Genomic DNA, 23,079 nt, shown 5'->3' on the forward strand with positions numbered 1-23,079 from the left:
ATGGTGGCAATGGCTGTCAAGAAAAACTGTCATCGAATGCTGGACAGATGACAAGGGAATAATGGAAAACAGAAGAGTGGGAGTAAAAGAGAGCAAAAAAAAGACTACTGTTTTAATTGTACCAATTAATTGTATTAATGGTTTAATTAAAAAAAAAATGCTGCTTGTGCAGTTAGCTGAGCAGTTCTACATATGTATGTTCTACATCAATATGATTTTTTACAGCATTTATTGAGCCATATACACTGCATATATGTTGTGACGTCACATATTGCCAGTGAGAGATGATCTAAAAGATGCTAATGCAATCTTCTCAGGTGGACTCATAATCCACAATTTTCAGGGTCAAATTACAAATCTTTGTGTCATGCTTTTACTTTTAATTTTCTTTCCTACAAGTTCTGACCAGAAGTGAAACTTTTTATCTTTGCTTCTATGGTGCTGTTCCACTAGGTGCATTCACTGCTTTCAACCATGTTTCTTCTGCTTATAAATTAGTTAGAGCTTTTGTAGACAAATTGTGCTTTTACTTGTTTCATACAGAAAGGTGTGCTGTGCTGTATGTGAACTCTAAATTCTTCTGAAATCCAAATGATATACTAAATTAAGACTATACGTAATTGTTCGTAAAATATTATGATAAAGATATATATAAAATTAAATAAATTCCCCACTCGCCCCTGTGGGCGGTCAATCCTTCAAGCTCGGGTCCTCTACCAGAGGCCTGGGAGCTTGAGGGTCCTGCGCAGTATCTTAGCTGTTCCCAGGACTGCGCTGTTCTGGACAGAGATCTCCGCTGTTGTTCCCGGGATCTGCTGGAGCCACTCGCCTAGCTTGGGAGTCACCGCACCTAGTGCTCCGATTACCACTGGGACCACCGTCACCTTCACCCTCCACAGCTTCTCGAGCTCTTCTCTGAGCCCTTGGTATTTCTCGAGCTTCTCGTGTTCCTTCTTCCTGATGTTGCTGTCATTCGGGACCGCTACATCGATCACTATGGCCGTCTTCTTCTGTTTGTCTACCACCACTATGTCCGGTTGGTTAGCCACCACCATTTTGTCCGTCTGTATCTGGAAGTCCCACAGGATCTTAGCTCGGTCATTCTCCATCACCCTTGGCGGCATCTCCCATTTTGACCCCGGGACTTCCAGGTTATACTCGGCACAGATGTTCCTGTACACTATGCCGGCCACTTGGTTATGGCGTTCCATGTATGCCTTGCCTGCTAGCATCTTACACCCTGCTGTTATGTGCTGGATTGTCTCTGGAGCATCTTTACACAGCCTGCACCTGGGGTCTTGCCTGGTGTGATAGACCCCAGCCTCCCGATTACCACTGGGACCACCGTCACCTTCACCCTCCACATCTTCTTGAGCTCTTCTCTGAGCCCTTGGTATTTCTCGAGCTATATATATGTTAGGGGTGCAACAATACACAAAATTCACGGTTCGGTTCGGTTCAATACTTTGGTGTCACGGTTCGATGTTTTTTCGATACAAAAAAAATTTTCATGGTTTTTTAATTTGTCATTTATTAAAATTATAAATATATATTTTAACTCAAACGTACAGTTTTTAAATTTAATGTTGCTGAAACAACAAGGGGATAAAATAATAATTCTATCTGATTGAGAAAACACTCATCTTTGGAAAAGAGAGTTTATTACAGAGAAATGGCTCTTTCCAAAATAAAAGCTATACTATACGCTTCTTCTGGGCTATACTCTCAGCAGCATATTAAATATATCAGGTCCCCATAAGGAGAATCATGTGCTAACGGCTGTCTAAATGACTCGGGTAAAGTTTGTAGCATGCGTGCTTGTTGTTTTTGTCTGCTTCCACTTATCTTTGCACTAGGGTGATGTCGGCGTAAATGTGCAGTCATATTCATTTTGTTCCCACTAGTGCTGTCAGCGTTAATCTGAAATGACGTTAACGCCACAACACGGCAAATCTCCGTTAACGAGCTACCGCAGATCGCCCCGTGCGTGGGGCTGGACGACGTCAACACGTTAACGAGCTAACTGCGCTAACACAGTAGTTCCCACCCATGTAATTGAGCATTGCGTGGCATACTGTTTTACTTTTGTCCATGACGCGCTTACCTTCAGGGTCATACTTCACATGAAGACCAAAGTAGTTCCAAAGGCCAGATCTGAATGAGGGTGGGGGAGGTTCAATTTGCCATGTTGCAAGGAGCTTAGCTCCTGTCTTGGTAGCTTGCGCTGCGCTCAGTGGATCTGCGCTCGACAGTGCAGCCTAGGCGGAGTAGTCGAACGCAGATCCACTGAGCTCGCAACACAGACAGCATCGTCAGAAGAAAAGTTGATAAAATAAATTAAAAATTTTGTATTGTTCGATACATATGCGTACCGAACCGAAAGCACTGTATCGAACGGTTCAATATCGATACGAGTATCGTTGCACCCCTAATATATATATATATATATATATATATATGTATGTATGTATGTATGTGTGTGTGTGTGTGTGTGTGTGTGTATATATATGTATATATGTGTATATATATATATATATATATATATACATACATATATATATATATATATATATATATATATATATCCAATGTAAACGATTCTGGCAAGCAATAAACATTGGAAAGTTGTTATACCATGATGTTAGAATGATTTGTTTGTTTATATTGGAAATGAACAGGTAATTTGGTTAATTATTTTCTATTTTTGATTTAAATTATTTCCTTTGTTTGCCAGAAAGGTAAGGAAAAAGTTTTACCAGGAAATCTTTTTATCCTGAGTAAGCATATGTTCAAGGTTTACACTTTTTTTGTAGTTAATTTACTGGATACAGCTTGTTATGGAAATATCTAAATTTATGAAAAATAAACAGCAATGTTTTGTGCGGCAGTGCTTAATTTCTTAAGGCACAGTGGCACACACAATACACACACACACAAACCCTTCTCATACTACACTCATATATACACTTAACACACATACACACACACACACACACACACACACACACACACTGAAGTAAAATGTTCCATCAAAGTACAAAAGTGGTGCGAGAAAAGGAGATGGAGAAAGAAAAAGGGAGAGGTCTGAGATCTGAGAGGAGAGGAGACGAGAACAATGGCTTTATGTCTTGACAAACACTTAGCCAAGGCCTTTAGACTAACACTTTGGAGCAGACATGTCTTCCTGCATACCAATAGCAAATACTGTCATTCCCCATCTAACTCAGAGGCTTTTGATGTTCTATTCACAGAGATAGAGAGAAGGGAGGTGAAGAAGGGGATATAGGTAGAGTGAGTGCAGTGAAAAGGAATGGGGGAAACATGACGGAATAAAAAAAGAGAAGGAAAGAAGGAATAGAGTTTGTTGAATTAGATAAGAGGGACTATGATATTGCTCTCTAACAATTTCATGTTTTCTTTCCTTTCCCTTTGCTTTTCTCCTTCCGTCTCGCTATCTCTTTTTACGTTTCAGACAATCTATAGATCATAGCAGTAAAAAAAGTTCCAAGTAGAAGGGAGAAAGAGGAAATGGAGAATACACAATGGATCCCCCTCCACGGTGGTATGTAATTTCATGTATGTAATTTTTAAGACTGTTCTGCTTATAATTTGCTTCTTTTTTGCTACTGTTTTCACACATTAATTGTCCATCAATTTAGTGTCAACTTTTAAACATTTAAAAGCCGGTAGTTTGAATCGAGTTAAAGGTTTTCACATAACAGTGACATGCAAACGCATATGCCATTTCCCTTACCAACTACATCTCTTATCTGCCAAAGTGCACAGACACTGGCAGGCACAAACAAACACACATACCCCACACACTTAATTACACACACATACACATACATGCAACCTCCTCTGCAAGTTGATAAGTGTGTTAGGAGGCAGGGAGAAATTATTAATTATGAAGCTAATGGGCACCAGGCTGAGTTCTGCTTCATTAAGCTCTAACGGTTTGTGTGTGAATGTTTGTGTTTGTAAATGTGTGCATGAAAAAGTGAAGAAACTCATCTATATCAGAAATTGTATCAAACCTACAGTAGGTGGACAAAAGAGCTGTTTGTTTTATCATCATCAGTTGTATATTGCTCGTATATGCTTATTTGTCATAGGTAATTGGAGACTTTGAGGTCTGAAAGAAGGACCTCAAAATACCCAAGATAATCAAGCTGGCATTTTGAGGCAGCTCTAAATCTATCAGTAAAACCAACCACCATAACCATGCCACACATTAGTAAAAGGGTGCCAACCAATATGTTGCCATGCAGTGTTTGCACGTGTTGTGCAGTTGTAGTACAACTTTGCTTGCACCCAGTGTTGATTGTATTGCAGTTTGCTCCCATTCTGTTGCTTGGAGGGTTGTGCTGGCTACAGTATGATAAGTAAAACCAGCATTGACGTTAATCTGTCTCACTCCCACAAGAAAAGACAGATAAGAGTGGGGGAGAGGAGCAGAGGGAGGGTGAGACAGTGGAAAGAAATTTTGTCGTGTTGAAGCTGAAGTTGAGTATGAATTGAAAGGCATGAGTCAAACTCCCCGTATCCTTGTGTGACAGCGTATGGCTGTCACATAACCATATGCTGTGATTTTTGCGTGTCTGGACACATGTGTTTCCGTATAAATAGCTCTGATGGTAACATAAGCAGGGACCCGGGCTCAGTGGTTTTTCCCATTGATTAGATGGCTGGCTAATGCACAATCATCACCACCACTCATGCACATACACAGTAACACACACACACAAACTACTTTATTGCACTAATGAGACTTGGTTAAGACCCCCTAGGAGCAACCAACAACCACTTTACCCCTGAGAGAGACATTGGGTGTGAGAGAAAGAAGGAGTGACTAAAAAACAGCTAAAAAGCAGAGGAAGAGTAAGGCAGATATAGAGAGCATGGAGGAAAAAGAACAAGATAGAAAAATGAAAGGACAGAGCATGACAGTATAAAAGCCATCCTGCCTTAATTTTTGTCTCAGTGTGTGTGTGTATATGTGTGTACGTGGTTAAGATGTCCCTGAGGGGTGTCCTCTTGCTGTCAATGTGTGTATCCCCATGTCTGGGTGTATGTGTGCGCTAGAATTACCCAGAATGCTTTAGCAATTGACTGGCTGGCTAATGGCGGTCTCTGTTTTCCTCTGATGGTCATTGACTAGGCCTTCTCATCAATACCTGTTTTTACAGCTATTCTAGTGATGTGTGTGTCTCTGTGTGTAGTAATTGTGGTTGTGTGGTTGTGCATGCTACTTATGAAAGAAATTACCCTTACTTGGGAACTCATGAGTTTCATAAAAGCACCACTTATGCCGCGTCTTCACATGTCTCTTCTTTGCTTTACCCTTGATAGATCGTGTCTATTTTTTAAGACCTTGTACAGACAGTGTTTGTGGAGATTAATACCATTTTATTGCAATGTTTGTTTTGAGAATCATAATTTTGAGACATAAATTTTAACTGATTGCAGATAATTGGTGTGAATTAGGTTTCTCAGAGGAAATTCTGTGTTGTAAGATTTAGCACCATTCCTCGATTTGCCGACATACAACACTGCTTGTTTTCAGCCTAAAATTAGATTTGATAAAACTGCACATTTTTTCCCACTCTTGGCTTTTTAGCCCTTGTTTTACAAGGTTAATGCGCCAGCAACACATGTGGTATGAAGGACAACTTGTGGCTTTCAACCAGGGAGGACGTAATGGAAGTTCTTTCAGGAAAAACAGGATGGATTTTCTATCTTAAAGTTTGTTCCAGGATGTATGAATGAAGTATCATTTAAGAAGTTTAGATAGTGGCTCCTAATAAATGTCTTTTTAATGTAATTTTCTTTTATAGTTTTATTATTTCACTATATTTTATTTGTATGATAAAGCACACCTTTAGTGTTTCATCATTTTTCTTTTATTTTTTATTAAAAAATTGTTATCTGTTTTTATTTATTTATTCATTTACATGATTGGTTGTGTTTATTTTTATTTGTATATATGATATTTAAACTCTGATGATGAGCATGACGATGAAGGCCACAAGCTGAAATGCACAATTAAACAAAGCATTGCTGAAGCTTTAACTTCATCAGACTCTATACTTTTCTCCATGTATCTTGGAAGTAGGTGAAGTTGTTCCAGAAACCTCCACTCTGCCCTTTTTAAGGCAAGGTGCATCTGCTCTAATTACTCCTTGAAATCCTTAATAATAAAGTAGACATATGAGAGTTCCTGGGAAGTAGTGCTTGACTTTGATAAATAAATATTTAGGCGTTACCAATATAAAAAAGTTGTGGCCTCCAGACGTTTTTCATAGTGTTTTGAATAAAGATACATATATCAGTATGCACAATACTCTCCTCTGCTCTCGTGTCCTCCCCCCTTAGTTCCCCTACCTGTGGGTTTTCTCCTCCTATTGTTCTCCCTTCAGTTTGGAAAGGATTTGGTCTCACAGACACACAGCAAGACTATCACCCCTCCACCCAGGAGACCACTCATCTCTCCCTTCAACTCTCCCACTTCCCCCCCACCTTCTTTTCCTCCCTCTATCCATCCATCTTTCCATCCATTGATTGCCACTATTCCTGGACTCCTGTCATCCCACTCTTAGTTCAACTCAAGTTTCCCTTCCCTTCCCACCACTCAGCTGTGTGTGTGTGTCCTAACCTCTGCATTTCATCCTGTTTTTTTGGCTGTCACAATTGATCAAGTATAAAATCTGCACTTGCATAGTAGTAAAAGAAAATACTTACACTTACTTGTTTTTCCATTAATGATAGAGCAAGACAGTAATTTATTAAAATCAGTGAGTGATCCTTTTTTTTGTCTACTCAAAAGACATGATTGGAGAACTTGGAACACAGTCACTATGTTGTTCTTTCTTTGAAATGTGACTCAATTCCACGCTCATTAGGAGCAACAGACTTCTTACTGCCTAGTCACCTCTAAGTGGCCCAAGTATTGACCATCTATAAGAAATGGTCAATTCTATGAGAAAAGCTGAGCTGATCAATAGGCTGATTACTCTGGTAAGAGCGGAGCTCTCAGCTCATTCATTCAGTCATTCTGTCATTAAATTAATCATTCATTTTATTAATACAGATTTTTATGTAATGGATTCTTTTTGAAATGTTTACTTTCTCTTTGTAGGCTATTAGAGGCACAGATTGGAAAGATGACAGAATAAGGGGATAGATGGTTGGGAAACACAACACATGAGTAGGATCCCCAACAAGACTCAAGGAAGTCAGTTCCAAGAGTCCAGCATCTTAAACCCTTTGGCCCCCACTGTGCCAACCATAATTTTTGTGCTTGGCACAGTCAGACAGAGACACACTTAAATATAAAAGGAAGCATATGTAGCATTTATTCACACATACTCATCTCCCTCTCTCACTTTCTCCAGTTCTCTTCATTTGGCACTTCCTAATGTGTGGAGGAATTTTCGAGCATCATGTTATTTCTGAATAGAATTGTGAATCCTGAATGGATATTCATCAGTCAGAAAACTACAAATGTCTATTTCACAATTCCAGCCTTTGTCAGTTTGAATGTGACTGACAATGGTGGATGGGTGAGTAGTGCAGATTTTGGATTGTTCTTGCCCTGTATTAAATTTTTCTCCTTTTTTTTCATCCTTCTATGTGCAATGTCAGGTAAAGTGTTCTCAGTAGCTTTTCTGATTGCTGTTAGACAAGTGTTTGGTGATGTTAACAGGTGGTATAAACAGATGACAGATTTTTGAAAGGATAGCATCCTCAGATACCACTTCGATCTGGCAAGGAATAATAACAGTCGTGATGGATAGCAGCGCTTCCTTAGAGTAGGTTCTGCTGGCCATAGATTAGCACAGCAAAATACTTTTTTTTGCATCAGAAGTAAACCAACCTGGGGTTGAGTTACTGAAAAGTGAACACGATGGGTCAGATTTACTAAATGGTGCAAAATAATATGTCAACACAATAACCAAGTTAGTTTTACAGGTAACTTACAAATTTTGCGCTTTTTTCTACATACAGGCGCAGTCAGTTAATTTCAGTATGACATGCCAAACCTTCCAACAGTACAAGTGTTACAAACTAAGAAAAGGTATTGACAAGCAGGACTGGCTTAACCTGTTAAAAGCATATAAATATAGGTCATAGCAGTATATGTTGAATGTAGGCCGACTGTTTGGCAGAAAGAATCATTATAATTGAAACAGGATTCTATAATTGTAGCACTGTAAGCTATTCACACCCTTTTAACTTGTTTGACAGATGAATAATACTTACATTCCTTCTAAAAAAGTCCATGGGATGTGGGAAAGTAAGTAAAAAGTGTCCAGGTTGAAAAAACAAAGAAGTTATGGAGACAAAATTGTTAAAGTTGTTTGTTTTTTTATTAAACTGAAATACACAGGGAAGCCACTATCAAAGGAAAGAAAACATAATACAACTGAAAAAATGGCCACTAAACAAAACAATAAGTTAAAAAGGTTCTCACACAGAGAAAGGGTACCACACACAGTTCACAAGCTGCATCACAAAGGCTCACTGGGACTAGAGTGTATGTGGCCTTAAGTACTCTGGCTTAATTGCTGAGTAGAGTTAGCTGTGCAAAAAAGGCTGCACCTAAGGGGACATGGCAAGATACAACCATACATATCTCACATCTGGTCAAAGTGTATGCAGCTGAATTTGTGTAGGTTCACCTGTGTGCACTGTCCATGGTCCTGAAATTATAACAGAATGAAATGATATTAAGAAAGTGTGTTTTTAAAATGTAGACATGTAATTGCATTGATCACAACAAAACCATACAGCACCTTAAAACTATCCAATCAATTCAGAGGATAAAAAACAGTTTTACCCAGGCATTGGCAGTCTTTATTAAGACTGCCAATGCCTGTTGTCCATCCAGACATTTCATTTTGCACAACCTGACACCAAAAATTGAAGACATGGAAGAAATTCTGTTGCCATTGTTATTGGATGAATCCTTTTTGTTAGAGATTCCAGGTCATCTCTGAGTTAATTGAGCAAGTTTAGAATTCTGAGGCTTGGTAATTTATACTTGGTTAGGAATGTTAGTTAGCCTGTGTTCACATCGAAGTACTGATGTTGTCTATTTCTAACACAGTGTTAGAAAATGAGAAAAGTTGATACATTTTCCATAAACTTAAAATGGTGCATTAGAGGTGTAAGTATTATTATAGTTCCTGAACTGCACGTACCTTGAATGGCATCTGAATACATGACTGATGCTTGAATGCCTCGGTCAGTTCAAATTCTACTTGCAGCAAGTTAGGATGGTAGGCAGAGTCAGACTCACAGACAATAGCTCTTTGTATCTGCATAAAATGTGATTAGCCACTTATAATCATGAGAAGATATGAAGAAAGCACTTTCCACACATATTAAGGGTGGAAATAAGCATGTGGTCACTAATGAAGGATGGGGTATACTGTAGATGCTAATATCCAACTTTCATAGTGATAGGAAGAAGCATGTGCAAAAAGTATGGTGCCTTTTACAACCCATCACCTGAACAAGTTTAGGGCAAATGAGAAGAAAAGTCTTTTAAATCCATGAAGGGGATGGCGAGTCAAGGTGGGCTGTTTTTGTTGTTGTTGTATATGTTCAGACTGAGACTGTGATAGGGATATACCTGTTCAAGTATTTCCCCTCAACCGTAAAAGGTTGATGGGGTATGGTTGTCACTGTGCTGGACGGGTGGGCAAGTTGGTTTGAATAACCAAGTTTGTGAATGCGATCTGAGAATGAGGCAACGTCGGAGTATCAAATTAATATCATACATGCATCTACTAAAAATGTCAGACAAGTTTGAATCTCAGTGACTCTGACCTCAAGGTCAGGAGTCAAGTCAAAAATCTTATGAATGCAATAACTTGAGAATGAGGTGATGTAGGATTTTGAAATTGATACCAATGTCTAACTCTACTGAAACATGGTTTGTCTACTTATAAGAAAAAAGTACCAAATTAATAGATCCAAATATTAGACTGAATTAGTGTGTTGCAATTACGTTTTGTTTTTTTAAATCGATCTCCCCACTACAGTGCAATGTCTCAGGCACAAACGGAATAGCTGGGCTGGGTATGTGCAGACAATATCAAGAGCAACTAACATAGGCTATAGCAGTGAACAGCATAGAATCTGCTGTTTGTCAACCTTGTTCACATATAACTGTGAATGATCTGCTGTGCTTACTCTAAATAGTGCACAGAATTGCTGCCAGTCTTATAATACACTAGCAGAACCCCTGAGTAACTGTCATTGAGAGGTTTCATGTTACTGGGTCTATTTGTTTTTCTTGTTAACATGAAGGCGAAGTGTTTTGGCAAGCACAGGGTGAAGGGACAGAGGACACAGATATGGTTGGTAGCAGCAATATTGAGAGAATGGAAGCTGTGGGGTCTTTTTTTATGTGTTTATATTGTTGTTTTACTTTGAAAGAAGTGGGAACGACCGCAATTTGCTCACTTTAAAGGTACTTCTTGCTTTTTATCCGGTCCTAAACTAAACCACTTGAATTCTAATACATGGTGTGCCTTCTACAAACCATGTTCCTTCACAATCTTAAGTGTTCTACACGTGCTGCCTGATTTTACATGTGCCTGAACTCAGGCGAGTGAGGGAATTTGTTTTAGAAGTCTGGTAATTAGAGAGAGAGTGGCTGCCACAGTTGATTAATGCACACACAGAATGTGTGTAACATTTTTTTTGAGACACTTTTTACTGGGGCCATGGACCATGGAGAAAGAGAGACAGAGGAACTAGAAAAAAAGGGATCACCCTGTTAATTTCATTATTTTATTGTGTGTGTGTGTGTGTGTGTGTGTGTGTGTGCACTCAGTGTTGCTGTTAAAATAGATAAAATATACCTAAAAGTACAAATATCATTTGGTTGCTGTTTGAAAGGACGCAAAGACAACAAGCAGTACACAGTGAAATTCAACGCAGTTGCCTGTAAATGCTGTAAGATAAAGTGCTCTAGAGTGATTTTTAACTGTGTAGTGCACAGCTGAAGTCTCCTGTTTCTAAAGCATATCAGAACGAGACAACCTATTGTGATTTATTGCCTTAATTGATTTAATGTATTATTTGTTATAAATGAACTGATTTATTGCCTAAAACATAAAATTTTACTGTTCAGTATTATTTAGGGAATATTTAAAGTGTGGGTGAAGATGGTGGTGTGATTATGTCTTATATATGTACTTCAACGTGCAGTGTGGAGAATGTAGGATAAACACTGCATCATTAACAGACCAATATGTAAAACCTAACAAAAAGGAGAGTGTTAATGTTCTGAATATTCCATGTCATTGGACCAAGTCCTCTGTGCCTGTATTAGTTTCCATGTATTTGCTCAAGCACTAGATTGAATGCACTTCCACATACCTCTATGGAAATTAAGTCATACACACATATAGTGGGACAATCAGGTCATTCCAAGGTAAAGGGACTTAGATATAGTGAAATATTCATACTTTAGATGTAGTGTGTGTGTGTGTGTGTGTGTGTGTGTGTGTGTGTGTGTGTGTGTGTGTGTACGCGTGCACACACATCAAGCTCATGACTGCTACAAGCAGTTCTTTTTAATTGAGGTCCTGACGCCTCAAGCAAAACGCTTAGGAGAAAGATAAAACCTGCAGAGTGGTAAGTACAAGCCTATACTGACAGACATACAGAAAAACACAAACATGCAGATAAACACAACAATGCTGACCTTTATAAGTAAATAAAAAAGTTGGATATCAAGCAGTACTGATAATGAAGCAGGCCACTTGCTGCCTACTAACTGTGATAACAATTAATGTTGGTTAATAATTGCTTTTCTTATGACTGATCAGGATAAGGATAGTTTTTACCAAAACCTTTCAAGTTTTGGAGAAGAACATAATTTAAATGACATTGTACAGGCTCAAGGTGAACAAAAGACCGACGTGTAACAGTTTGCTGCTGTTTAGGCCAAAATTGCAGACTCTAGATAATTTGTTTTATTCTGCTTTCTTTTTGTTTGTATATCCCGACTCATCTTTGGTCCCTCTCCTCACTTAGTGTGAGGAATGAATGAGAAGAAACTTGTTGAAGTTGAGAAATATCTTGACCGCAACTGTATGACCCGTTAGCACTTCATTAAAAAGGCAAGAGCAAAACAGATTTTGCCTGCTGAGGTTTATCTCTGGAGATTGGCTTTTGAGGTGAACAATCAGCTTGGTACTTGGTGTCCACACATAGTTTTAAACTGGACTCAATTTGTTGTTGAAATGATAGAAATTGTTTATTGTTCATGCAGTGTTTTCCATTACTGCTAGAAATTTAACCCAGTGATTTCTGTTATGCATTTATATTTTAGACATGGTGACTAAAACTAAAGCTTAATCTCATGCTGAATCAGAGCAGTGATGAAACATGTTTTACTGTATTTTTGTGTTGTAACAGATCGCACCTAGCTATTCATGATGACTGGATTTCTGTTCTAATAGGAAAATAAATTCAATGTGCTTAACACAGAAAATAAAAACAAAAAATCATGCGCACACACACGCACACACATCTATTGAGTGTAGGCCTGTATGAACAAAAAGGTTTTGAATCTGTTTGTGAATGTCTCCACAGATATAATTGATCTCAGGTCAGCAGGCGGCTTGTTGAAATGAAAAAGATCACAGTAACTGAAGGCACCCTGAGCACATTTGGATGTGATTCCTAGGACCTAACTGCATTACGAACTGTCACTTTATTAATTATGTAACTACAGGTCAGCATAACTTACAGTTCAGGAGCAAAAAATGATTTAAGCTCTGTTGGCGTAGTTTACGTGCAAGTCTCGACAGAGGTCAGTGATTACACAAAAAACACTTTGCATGCTATCAACTATAGATAGTACATGTTTGACTAAAGATATTTTAACACTCATTTTTACGTACTGTGCCTCTATGCCTTGCACTCTTTCTTTGTCTTACATGCACAGGAGTTTGTGTGCAAATAATTTGCGTTATCTGTGGATAGTGGTTAAAAGCCTTGGAAGGAAACATCTATTGTTTTCTTCAGAGATCTCAATATTGGCTTTCACTAAATTGTTTATTTAAGAGAACACATGATAGCACGAGATAACACGTTCACTTGCTGCACAGGCTACACAATTAGCACGAGGCATGCAAGGTTGTCGTGTGCCAGATGTGTGTATGGTTTTGTTTTTTTATTTTTTTAAGTATTATTTTTTAGAATATGTCTTCATATTTACATAGATAAATGTGTTTTGGATTTTGTTTTTATATAATCCCCTGCGGTCTATTAGTTTCCTGTTTTTAAAACAGTGATTATTTTACGATGTCTGTGGTGTTCTGTGCTCTTTAGTAGCTTCGATAACAAGCATCTGAACTTCATCAAGACTTTTCTCTGTCTCTCAGTCTTTCTCTATCCCGCTCTCAATTTATTTCCCTTTTTCCAGAAGCTATTGCACTGCAAAAATTAATGTGTGGAAACACTGATATAGCGACATTCTTTGTGCATGTACAGTGATTGTCAAGACCCCAGAAATGTATTCATAGCACCTTACCAAAGCAGTAGTTTAAAATGATTTGATTTAAAGATGTTATACATTTATCCCATATAATTCATATTTTCAGTGTATCTACTAGAACCCATAGAGATCATACAAGGCCAAAAGGTACTGCAGCGCCTCCTGAGTCTTAATTCGCCCTCTTCTCACCCTAAATTAATTTCTGGATGCATTAAAGGTTTTGTTAATTCCTGTCTTTCGTTTGTACAACCCCCTCTTTCCTTTTCCTTTCTTTGTTCCACTCACAGTCACCCTAGATATCTAATTATCTCCCATTGCGAAACGTATATGTTTTCTTCTCACAATTTCAAACTTTGATTTCTTCTATTTCGGACGAGCAGCCATTGCACTGAAAACTTGTGTGACAAATTAAGGGGTGTTGTAGTGTTCTGATCTTAGCAACTAAACAAGAGCACCAAGGATGAGGAGAGAGTTGTTCCCCTCCCTCTCCACTTTCCACCCTTCTAATCCCCTAAAAGCACTTACGAGATTGGCGCTGCCCGCCTGCCTCTTCCTGCTCGCCTACCCCGTTGGTTGAAACAGCAGCTGATTGGAGGAATCGAGGCTCCTAATTGGATCATGAGGGTGTGATGCAAGCGACAGCAGCCACATTATGGGAAGCTGACTTTGTGCAGCGTAACCCTGCCAGGATGACCCTTTTTTTGTGTATGAAGGTGTGTGTATGTGTGTGTTTGTGCACAAACTGACCCCAATGTGACTAAGAGCCTCCTTTCATCAAGGCAGACTGGCTGAGGCTGCAGGAGAGGGTAGATTGATGAACAGAAGATAGAAAAGTAGAAGAGAGTGAAAGGAGGAGAAAATTAGGTAAAACTAAAAAGAGAAAATAGGTAACAAAAAAGGGAAGAAAGCAGGAGAGAAGGTAAAGCTGTTAGCACTGTATTAAGGGCACCACACTTCAGTTTTCCTTTTTTACACATTTTTATTTCCTTTTTGACAGTAGGGGGTAAGGTAGGATTGATGACATGATGCAGTGAATTAATCCCCCTGAACTTTGTGCCTGTGCTCTGTGTGTGTCTTTCACTGTGTGTGTCTTGGTGTCTTTCACTTTGGTGCAAAGTGACTGTGTTGTCCGTTACGGTGTAAATTGATAGCGTCACTGCTCTTTGCCGCATTATGGGGAGCGTGGAGCTGTACATTCAGTTTCCTAACTGCATTCTATATCACACCATCATCCACACCTGATCCCACAGACCTAAATGATACACCAGGAAGGACTATCTCAAACATTTTCACTTGAAACCTTGCTGGTCTACTTCCTTTGTGTATTGCATACTGCATTTTTTCCTATTTAAAAACATCAATTAAAATACTGATGTTACTATGGTTACATTGAGTATTTTGTCTGTTTTTAGGTAGCTCAAGTAATACTGAAACACGCTCACAAATATACACAGCAAAATTGTTATGGCATGGTAACATTTACTCATCATGCTGCAAAGCCAAACAGTTCTTCAGGGCACTTCTCTAATGTGAAGTGTTATTTAGTAGACGTAGAATTTGAAACTGACTTCAAACAGTAGCCAAAATTCTGCTGTTAATATTGTGGTTTTGCTGTTTTTTTGTCAGTATGCTCTCTGTTAGCCAGCTCATCATACTGCTTTTATACCTGTGTCTTCATGTGACCTTTTGTGCATGTATGGATGTTGGATTTCAAGTGAATGTGGATGCATGAGTGTGCTGTACTATGTTGCGAGTATCTGTGCAGTCATTTGGGTATGTAAGCATTTGACTTGGTTTCTGAGTGTATGTGTGTGCGTGTGTGTGCGTACGTGTCTGTAAGAACATGTGTGTTTGTGACTGTGTACTATGTCAGCGAAGTGCCGTGGTACAGCGGGGGCGTCTGATCCCTCCACCTTTTAAGAACATCAGAGGGTGTGAAAAGCTCTGATTGCCCTAACCGCTCTCATTGGGACTCAAACCCTCGGCTTAGTTGTGCTTGAGCGAGTTCGGAGAGACAAGACAGGAAGAGGGGCATGTGTGTGTCTCTGTCAGGGAGGATGAGGGAAAGGGGAATGGGGAGAGATGGGGGACAGAAGAGAAAGGGTGGCAGTGAATTAGTTTGGAGGAGCAATGGAGACTTAGAGAGGAAATCAGGATTAAGAAGGGAAACACTGAGTAAACTGGCAAAATTTGGTATGAAACAGATATGGTAAGAGAAGATGAATGTTGAAATGAGACAGGGTAGAGAACAGAAGGAGGGATGAACTGAGAACGGTTGTACGTTAGCGAAGTCATTAGCAGGAGGAAAAAAAACAGAAGTCATGCTTGAATTATTTGGATTGATTGTTTTAAGCTGCTTATTAAGATGATGCTATTGTTTTCATTTACCTAATGATCACAGGAGCTTATTACCAGAGAGAAACACCCTGACAACTTTTTTTCTTCCAGTTTAAAAAAAAAGAAAGTACAATAATGATATAAGTGGGGAAAGTAAAAAAAAAAACAACTGTTTAAAAAAAAAGTTACACATGTTCACACAGAGTCAAATGTGTCAAACCAGATGTCACATGCGGTCTACATTGAGTTCAAGTTTTGGGATGGAAATCCTGATCAAATATCTTTGGAGAGAGCACTGAATCTCTCCTGGTTATGACATTGTTGCTGTGTATTTAAAATTTGCAGTAAAATACACCAAATCTGAATATTTCAGTTCACAACTTTTACTGAAATGATCACAAAAATATTATATGACCTGAAAAGGAACATAAGATTACGTAATTGTTTTATTTTTTCCCCTTATCGCATCAGGCTGAAAGCCACTGCCACTAGGCAGCACAGTTAACCGAATTTTAGCCTCAGTCATGATTTTGACTTAAAACAACGTGATTAAGCAATATTAAAAATGTGTGGTTCACCAATAGAATGCAAAAGCAAATGAAACACACCTTAAATAACCACCTGATCACAATCAGGTAACAGTCACAGCTCTTCCTCGCATTACGCAGTTTGAAGAGCATGTCCCTCTAAGCGGATCATCATCAACTATATGGAAGGAAGTCAGATTTAGAGGTACTAACAAGTAATATGCATATCAGCATATCCATCAAACTCCCCAAAATGCACTAAAACCACCAAAGCAAATACCAGAGATAAGTGTCTAAAAATGTTTGTCTACGGGATCAGCTGGATTTAAGTGTGTAAAGAGGACCAGATTTTGATGCACAGATTTGTACATTAGCAGGAATGTCACACCACATGGACACGCCAATAAAAATATTTTTGTCACAAAACTCATGAATAATCTTGACAAATAATTGTGATCTCAGTGTTGATAATAATCATGATAATAACTTTGGCCATGATCGTGCAGCCTGGATTTTAAATATATTCTTTCCCCGTGTTTGAATCACTGTAAGTTGGTAAAATATTATTTAATAACAATATCTAATACAGTACATGTGTTGATTTCAATTCTGTCTTTCTGTTCCCCATCTCAGAAAAAAGGATTTTCAGTGTCTGCATAGTTATACATATGCTATCATACACATACAGCACACGTGTGAGCTTATGAGTTCTTAATGTCATCTAGGGGTTAAATGCAGTGTTGACTGTGTAGAGCAGAGTGCGGCACAAGACCTGCCAACTGATATCCACTGACATTCAACACATTAAGCCCTGCACACTATCTACGTGTGGTAAAAGTGCTGTTTATTCTCCTTTGCCAGCTGCTTAAGAATACAAGCAAGAAGCCTTTCCCTAACTGATATTTATTCTTCAGTGACCTTCAAGAGAAAAACATGCAGTGAAGGGAATGCAAGAAAAAAAAAGTATAAGCACACATACACTTAAAAGTATAAACTCTGAAGATTCTCGTTGTGTTTCCTTCTTTCGCTCTTTTACTTTTCCCACACCCACATTTAGACAGAAACGTGTACTTACACATACTTCAAACACACCAGTACACTCCCAGCATTGCCCAGTAGATTTATATGTGACAATAGGGTCTTTGGGTCAGATATCCAGGGGTAACCAGAGACCTGATCCCAGACATCAGGATTGTTTGAAAGTTCAGAGGCATAAGCCACACAATCTTACACATAATTTAACACACACATCTACTGGACAGAAAGCTTTAACTTTAAATATGTTGGAAATGTTTTAAATCGTACAATTAAATAAAATATCACTGACAGGTGTACCGATGATTTTATGAAGAAAACTAAGGAAAAATAGACAACACAATAGCAACATTTGTGGCTTGAAGAAAAAGAAGATACACACATGCACGCACATACATCAGGGTGGGGTCAGGTGTGGGGTTAGGCTGTGAGGGTCTCTAATAGGTTCCCCTGACACATGAAGTGTCAACACTAGAGACAGAGATGTCATCACACTCACACATGGGCACACTTAAATATAAAAACAAACACACACAGCCAGCCATAGCTGTGTGGCCAGATGCAATTCCATGCAAAAATTAGTGTAAGTTTACACAATAACTGTCATTATCCCAGCAGAATGAAACATAAGCAGCTCGTAGCCACTGCAGTATAAACAGGTATAAGTGCAGCTTTCATTAGAACTTCCTGTTTTGTGTGTTTTTATTCTTACACTTCTATATTTTACGCTTCCCTGATATGTTTTTTATCTTGTGAAATATAACAGCACAATCAGCTCTTACAGACTGAACTATGTTCTGTTTTGTTGTGTCTGTGTTTGTGCCAGTTTCTGTTTGTCTAGGACTGTGTATATTGCTGTACTTAGGACTGAATAATAAGTATGTTTTCAGAGTGTGAATATGAGAACTTATGAATAGATATGTTAAGTGTCTGTTCGTTTCTGTGCGCGTGCGTGTGTATGACAGAGTATGAGTATGTCCACATGTGCATGTGTCGTTATGGATTGCCACATTGTGGACTTGACAGGATCATAATTACAAGCAGTGATGAAATCTTCCAAGTGTTTTCTCCTTGCTCGCCTGTGTGTGTATGTGTGTGTAATATTTGTCATCCGTGGCAGCACGCTCCCTGTTAGCACACAGTAACCATGATCACACCTTCATCTTCCACTAATAGGACCACGACAGACAGATGGAGAGGAAAGGAAGATAGATAGATTGAGAAATAGATAGCTCGAGAGATAGAAAAAAATATCCCCATCTTTGCTATATAAAATTTTCCAGTAGGGTTTCCCTCTTACAGAAACTCTTCCACTTTATTTGGTGTTCCTCTGAAAATGTATAGCAGTGAGTGAGATGTATTAAGTGTGTGTCAGACACGCACCCCTTCACCACATAAAGGCTTTTTCCCTCCCTTCATTGCCTTGTGATCCAACCCTACCTGCCACTGTGGTAAAATCACCATGAGGCAGAGAGGGTCTGGAGGGGCTGGGGGGCAGAGGCGAGAAGAAGATGGAGGAAAGATGAGAGGAGTCAACAGAGAGGGGGTGAGTGAGAGGAAGAGAGAGAGATGGGAGGCGCTCAATTTGCCATCACGGGTGCAACGGGGCAGAAAGTATCCAAGAAAGAGGATGAGTATGTGTGTGTGTATGTTTGGGTGGGTGTGTGCATGTGTGAGAGAGAGAGAGCGAGACTGAGTGTTTATGCATTTATGCGTGTGTGAGTGTGTGTGTGTGTGTGTGTGTGTGTGTGTGTGTGTGTGTGTGTGTGTGTGTCTAACAAGGGAGAAAAGACAACTCATTTGAATGTCAGATACGGGGAAGCGTGGCGTGCAGGGAGGGAGGAATGAGGCGAGGAGGGATGAGAAGAATGAATATGGATTACTGGGATGAAGATTCTATTATTTTCTGCCCGTTTCTCTGATCTCTTTGTCGCAATGCTATAGGCCTGTGCGTGTGTGTGTGTTTGTGTGTGCCAGTGTGTGTGTTTGAAGTACGGAAGAGAAAGTACAGGTCTGCGACAGAGAGACTATATTTGCTTATGTGATGTGTTGATGTTTTGTAACAACACTAGCGTGAGTGAAAACATTTGTTTGACAATATGTGCGATGGACTTCAGGGTCTGAGTGTATATTTAAAGTGTGTGTGGGAGGGGAGTTGTTAGGTTTTGATGACTTGGAAATCAAGTTTTTGCCTTGTTTTGTGAAATCTCTGCAGCATCTTGTGTCTCAACGTATGCACATATCTTAAACATTACCATATTCACACAGCTACACACTCAATTAAGGCCATATTTACTAAGCGGGGCAAATTAGCGCGATGCCACATACTTGAAAATGCGCTGCTGGGAGTGGAAAGTTCTGTGGGCAAACAGCACTGCAATGCAAATTAGTCAGCAGACTTGGAGAGGAAGTGAGTAATGTAGTAATAAAAATTATATAGTATACTGTAAGTGAAAGTTTTATTCATGTGTTTCAATCCAGGCCTACAAGAGCAGTCAGCTACCCTCTGGCAACCTCCAGTCGCTAGGGACAAATGTGCGTTCACTGACCAGTTGCCGAGTGGTTGTTAAAGGTGCTGGAGGTCACTGGGTGAAATTGACTTCAAAGATGAAACTGCACCAAAAAGCTCTCTGTAATTGCTGTGACAGTTGCCACAGTTACCTGTAGTTTGTATAGACTACAACTGAATTGTCAGTAGCCAACTTGCTAACTAATTAAATGAAACTGAAAAAATTTGATGTCAGCTGCAAATTAAGAATGTTTGCTTTCAAAGTAAAAGTTATAAGCAAAAAGTGCCTTACTAATTAAATCAACATGATTCAGATAGCACACCACACAGTCTCTCTTCTCAATTCATGCTACGCTCTTCACAGTTTCACTGTCACATAACAACTAGTTGGAGAATGTTTGCGGAGAAATTGGTATCCTCCTTCCAAACTATAGGTGACCTCAGCAATCTGCTAGTGAGCAATCGCAAGGAGTATTTCACAACAGCACCTTAAACCTCTTTGTGACCAGCTTCACCCCTGTACAATAACCAGCCTTCCACAACCACTCACTAACTAGTCAGAAAGTACACATTTTTCTGTAGAACCCAGGGGGTTACCAGGGAGTCACTGACCAGTCCCTAGGCGTGCATGACTGGGGCTTCTGAAATCGATTTCACAGTGACTGCCAGCAACCACTCGCAACCATTCATGCAATAATCATTTCTCCTTAGCAACTGGTGGTTGCCAGTTGGTCATCAACTGGTCTCTAGACCGGTGTGCATTTAGTTATGGGTTACAATTTCAACTCTTATGTAAGAGCGTGCTCTTTCAGCTTGTGAAGTTGATGTCTTGTTATCATATAAAGGATATTGCTGTGCTTTCCCATTCCCTTTCACTCCAGTACTCCCTGCACTTGCACAGACTTGCTCTGTCCTTGTTCAGACCACGTTTCTACTCAGATATACTGTTCCAACTTTACTCCCCTCATAACAGTCAAAGTAACAGTTGTGTAACTTCTTCTCTCTAATTTCCACCCCTCTTCTCACCTCACAGGTGGCATTTCAGATGGTTAGGTCATATATCACAAAGGCACGAATGTCCTAAGTTTATCTGGCATATCTTTATCCCTGTGTCTGGGTTCATCCTCTCCCACATTTTAAGACTTTGATATGTACATTTCTTTTGTATGAATTTAAAAATGTAAGCCAGGTGAAACATACATCACATTTTGTGGTATAGCTCAGTGACTATGTATAGTAGCCCTATGTCAATGTGATGTCATTTTATTCTTTTTATTGTGGGGGTGCAGTGTGAAAGTGGACTGCAGCAGAATAATGTGCTATAAAGGTCCAGTTATCCATAAATAGTACCAGAACCCAAAATGGCACAAACACTGGGAGACTGGGTTTTCTAACTGTTACACAAAAGTCCAAAAGCAGGAGCTGAAATCCAAGTGCAACAGTTTTGCAAGCAAGTGGTTAAGTTGTAGCATAGGGAAATCTGTACAAGGACCAGTATATTTAAGTGTAGATTTGCTATTTTGATCAAGCTCTGAGTAAATCTACATGCAACTCGTGATTGTGTGTGAGGTCAGAGACTTTTTGGAGAGCATTAAAATATGTGATCATGAAAACATTAAATGTTTTTTTTTAAAACTGATAACGAAAAGGCTGTTAAATAAATACAAAAACGTATCCATTAATATTGGTGGAAAACTTATTTAATAATTTAAAAAATATCTTGATGCATTCTCAATCATCCAGGGAAGTAAATCTCCAAAAGTTGATTCTGTTCATCTGGACGTAGCATTTTGTGGGAGAAACGTTTCGTCACTCATCCAAGTGACTCATCCAAGTGACTTCTTCAGTGAAGAAGAATCAACGTCCAGATGAACAGAATCAACTTTTGGAAATTTCAAAAATAGTAATTTGGGTCAGGATTACATCACAATTCTGTGATTAGGTTAAGGTCTATCCAATTTTGTCCAAATGGATTTGGTGCCCGTTGGTGAGAGCTCTTGAAAGACCCCTCTAAATTTAACGAAGAAGTTTTAGATAATTCACATTTCCTTATTTGTCTTGTGATGCCTAGAAAGACGGAGCCAGTCTGACTCTGGAGTTAGCCAAATTGTATTCTATATATTTACAATAGTAAAAGATGATCTGGTCTGATAAACTTTGTTCAGAAGTCTTAAATGCTAAAAATGACAAGAAAACTGCTCCAGTAGTGGACGATGGAAGACAGTGGACAAAATCATATAGCCAAGACATTGGTGGCTTCAGGACATAGTAGTCTGACTGTCCTTGAGTGGCCTGGCCAAAACCAAGATTAAAGCCTATCTATGGACAAACCTCAAAATGGCAGTTAACATACACTTCTGATTTAATCTGACAAAAATTGACAGCATCTGGCAGAACAGTAGAAAGTGAAGAAAGTGCCCAAAGCTGAGTTTGTGAAGCTCATAGAGACATATCTGCAGAGACTGAAAGCAGTATGTGTTTGTGTGTGTGCGAAATAATGCAGACATGTTTTTGTATATAAATACAAAACACTGCCGTCATTATTTTGTGTAGATTGTTGGAAAACTGGCTTTTTTGGAACAAGTGGATAAGTTATTTTAATACTTTTTGAAGGAATTTCACTTTTACTTATTTTAGAAGGAAAACATATTCTGGACAGTCTCCATCTCCTGCTCTTTTGTGTTTCATCATAACATCTTTTCCCTCACCATCCCAGTCTTTCCTCTGATGCATATTGTTCGTCCTCCCCCACTCTCCACACATTATCAATCTCTTTCTTTTTGTCTCTTGCTTCCTCTTTCTCTCTCTCCGCTTGAGTGGCGAGCAGACAAGGGGCGAGAGAGAGAGAGCGAGGAAGAGAGAAAGATGTGAGTCTCGGCCAATTTGTCCTGACACGTAGAGATGCTCAGGTGGGAGAAAGGTGTCAAACAACTAGGAGAGGGAGCTAGACAGGTTTGTAGGTAGCTGAGAGAGAGCGGATGTAAGGAAGAGGACAGACAAGAATGGAAAAAAGTAGAGGATGGTCTTATGCATATTGCATCTTCCTACACTGAATGGAAATGTGTGTGTTAAGATTTTTCGTCCAGTGTGAAAGTGGCTCTTAAAAACGTAAGATATATATATTGACTAATTTTTAGAAATGACATCAA

At 39.2% G+C, this 23,079-nt stretch overlaps 1 protein-coding gene across 1 annotated transcript in view; it reads left to right on the plus strand.

Moving 5' to 3' along the window:
• The window catches only part of esrrga (estrogen-related receptor gamma a), a 152,747-nt gene that overhangs the window by 38,495 nt on the left and 91,173 nt on the right, over positions 1–23,079 (plus strand). The window contains exon 3 of the mRNA XM_084931000.1: positions 3,473–3,562. The gene's annotated coding sequence lies outside the window, so the exon portion shown is untranslated. The remainder of the gene's footprint in view (positions 1–3,472; positions 3,563–23,079) is intronic.

Source organism: Perissodus microlepis, chromosome 1 (genome assembly GCF_051167445.1).
Source record: "Perissodus microlepis isolate ML-2025 ecotype Zambia chromosome 1, ASM5116744v1, whole genome shotgun sequence".
Classification (NCBI taxonomy): Eukaryota; Metazoa; Chordata; class Actinopteri; order Cichliformes; family Cichlidae; genus Perissodus; species Perissodus microlepis.